The following is a 3937-nucleotide window of genomic DNA, read 5'->3' as shown; positions in this document are numbered from 1 at the left end:
CCAGCGAAGCGTATTTATTGATTTTGGTCCAAATCCAGTTTGTTACCTGTTATCGGTTTACTCCTTGAGCAATTAAAAAATTATTTACAGGCATGTTATTTACCCACTATGACAAGGTTGTTCTTTAAGTTGGTTCGGGAACGGAAAGTTTACAAATTAACAGTTAAATTTAAGCATATGCAAATAGGCGTGAAAGCTTAGGCTTAACGATACGTTAAAAATAAATAGAACGATTGAAATTATGTTTAGGCAAATCATTAAAACTTTGACAAAATTTGAAAGAATCAATCCGGCGGGTTTATGGCTATCCTGAGAACTAGAGTAATGCAAGAATCTTCTTATTTTTTTTCTTTTGAGTTTTCGAAAGAGAATATCATGTGATGATCCAATACCCGATGGCCAGCAGCGAAATTATAGGAAAGTATAATTTCGCATCTTATTGAAAATAGACTTGTTTCGTTAAATGCAATCGACTGAGTTTTTAATTTTAATTTTGAAAATTGATACCATGTACAAACCAAAACTTCCGGCTGAAATAAAAACATAACAACAAATAAATTGACAAGGTTACAAACTTTTAATATGTTGTTCGATCATTCATTTGAGAAAACGACCAATCACACGAATAGACAATAGTTAGGGGAGAGTGGGGAGACTTGATTCCCGGGGACACTTGATCCCAAGCCTGTATCTCGTCAGCACGTGGGTTAAAAAAATAGCTTTGTTCTAGAAAGTTGTGCGAAATTGACTAAAACTCATTCTAAGAAAACAAAGAAAAAAATTAATAATGTTAAGATTGAGTTACAAACATTTTTCTAAAAAGTGCTGCAAAAAAACCTCCAAGAGATCTTTTTTCTATGTTTTGATATGTATAGAAAACGCTCAAAATTTATAGCATAGCATAGCATTGGTGTCTACCCGTAGCTGCTACTTCGTTATTGACCAGGACCCCCAAACATTGCTCCGTGGACCACAGATGAAAAGTAGGAACCAATCATCACCCCTTCGCAATTTTCAAAGGTCCCTATCGTGCTGATCAATACCGACGCCGGCCACGACCAGTGGTAAGACACGGGGAAGTGGATGGGAATGTTAGCCGATACTTGAGTGATGGGACCGCTAAATCAGCTGCGTCTCCGACAAAGTATCACATGAGTTTTGAGGGGCTAGTAAGATGGGTATGAGGTCAGGATTCACTGTGGTAGGTGATGCGACCATAAGCAATTTGTTTATCGGTTGAAATTTTAAAAATCTTAGGCAGCCGGCTGCGGAAAGATACCAATCTAGGGATTTAAATATAGTATTAATTCGACCGCGATTCTCCAGAAATTCTCCGTCGGCGTGCCTTCCGATCAACGGTGATGTAGGAAGGGCTTCATTCATTAAAATTATGTTATATCATAAGCCTTGAAACATATTCGTTGACGTGCCTTCCGATCCTCGATGATATGGAAAGGACTTGATCCAGCAATACGACTTGCTTGTCTCAAAAAACAAAATTCGGATCGACAAAAATAAAATTCATCGGCCAACGAACGCGCGAACTAAAAATAAATTAAAAAAGAAGAAGAATAAATCCAATCACCCCATGCACTCGAACAGTGACACAAAAGAGACGGAAAATAACACGAAAAAAACAGGACTGCGCGTCCCCACAGGCACCGTACTACTGATCAAAACGCTCAAAATTTATTCAGAAAATATATTTTTTATGCTCCAATTGTTTGAAAAACTTATCAACTTCAAAACCCATAAGCATCAAACGTTAAATTTATCGTCATACAATTTATACAATCAATTGTTTATAAAAGTACGTTTAGGGAGACTTGATCCCTGAATTTTACAGTCACTGGAATCAGCCTCACGCTTAATTAATTGGGCTGGATTTTCGTACATAGTTTCCTTTAGTATAGTTGTACATAACTAATTGAAGTTTGAACCATTTTTCAAATGTTTTGTTTATAAAAATTGTAAACATGCTCAATTTTGATCTAAAAAATTATAATTTAAGTTTTTAAATATTTTACATACTAAACATGCTATATTTTGAACACAAACGTACAGGTTTTATGTGTAATTGCTGTAACTTATAAAATATTAAAACTTTGGATGAATAAGAAACATTTTGCTTAAGATTTCTTCAAAATGTTGAAAGGGGGATCAAGTTACCCCCAACCTTTAGTATATGTCGGTTTAAATAAATATTTTGAAACACTTGGCATAATTCGAAGAGTTCATTTGATGAAATACCCTTACCATTCTAACATAATTGAATGTTTCAGCTTTCAAATGATGCAAAATGTTCAAAGTTTTGTGAGAAATTGACAGAGTTATGTGCGATACAAGAAAAGGGGATCAAGCGATAAAGTCTTCCCACTGACCCACTCTCCCCTATGCGAAGCGACTGTTGCAAACTTGTCCGCGAAGCTGGCAAGCACATACTTTAAACGCAAGAAATATGTCTTCGCAATGAACATGCTGACAAGTCACATTTATTTATGAAGTCTCCGGAGGGCCTGCATTGCACAGAAACAAAAAAATGTTCCGGGAAGCACTCCATTAGAGATGGCAAATTTCATTGAAAAATCGTAAGTTTATGAGCCTTGTTGAACAGCAGCTTTTGAAAGAATTTAAAAAAGGAAAAATCGTGCTGATATCAATCTACTCTCCATAATTTTACTTGTCTGACATCCCTTCTGGTGCATTCGTTCGACAAAAGAGACCACATGTGGCTCTTTTCTCAACAAGCAGAAGAACTCTCATAACTTTGCAGAATCAAAAGAGTAAGAAAAAAAACTGGATCTCCAGCTCGTGGGGACGACTTTGCAAGGGACAATTTCAGGGTTCCCTGAAGGCGGGCAAAAGGTGAGATTCTGAAAAATGGAATAGAAATGGTGACTATCGTGATGAAAAATGACGACATTATGCTACCAGACTCATTCAGTCAGTCTAGGGGTTTTCCTTGAGAAGGTGAATGAAAATTAAAAAAAAATCTTTTGCAGGAAGAAGACTTGTGTTTTTAAAATTATCAAATCAACAGAATTTTTACAAAATTTAATTTGAAAAAAAAAATAAAAATATTGGGGTAATTAAATAACGTGCAGTTAAGGGTTACCAGTCACACTCTGGTGAACCCGGCAATCTCACTGTGCGAGTGCAATATGGCAAAGGGCACGCCAAATAAATGGGAAATAAAGCTAAGAATGCCTTCCAGATCCAAGAGCATGGTAATTTTGGCTCCTTCGTGTGGCTCGACGGATTTTTCATCCTGCGCTCTGGACGTTTTCATATTCAAACACTCCATTATTCAGATTTTACAATTTTCTCTGTTTCTTTTCAGTCTTTAAAATGTTGAAACAAGCTTTTTGCAAAAAAAATACCTATAATACTAAAACACTTCCTAAAATCGACGTCGTCGTGCTATCTTGTCGGACCCGCCATTTTGACGTTCCGAGAAAAACGCGTTTTAATGTTTGACCTTGAATATTCAAAAACGAGAGCACGCAATGTGAACAATAACAAACACATTTTGTTTGGCTCACCATTCTGTGCATTGTCCCAAAGTTTGGTTGAGGTTGGTTGCTGGAGTCCCGAGTTATAATTACAAATGTTTACGGTAGTCTAGCTTGTACGTGCGACAAACGCATCCTGACTTTCCTGGCCTGAAATCCCTTTGGCCTTTTGTCGCACTTACATTAATTTTCATGGAGTGACAAGATAGCACGACAAGATTGAAACTACTTTCATATGTGAAGTGACAAAAATGCACGGAGTTTTTTCGGTTTTTGTTGAATATCTCAGGATTAAAATCGAATTTTGGGGATCTGTGAAGGTCAAAAGGTGAGGCATTGTGAGCTGCACAAAATGGCGTTCTTAACTCAATTTGGCCCAAAATGCACGTATGACAAGTTAGCACGATGGCGACGAAATATTCTAT

This window comes from Culex quinquefasciatus, chromosome 2 (assembly GCF_015732765.1).
Source record: "Culex quinquefasciatus strain JHB chromosome 2, VPISU_Cqui_1.0_pri_paternal, whole genome shotgun sequence".
NCBI lineage: Eukaryota > Metazoa > Arthropoda > Insecta > Diptera > Culicidae > Culex > Culex quinquefasciatus.
This window is presented reverse-complemented; position numbering follows the sequence as displayed.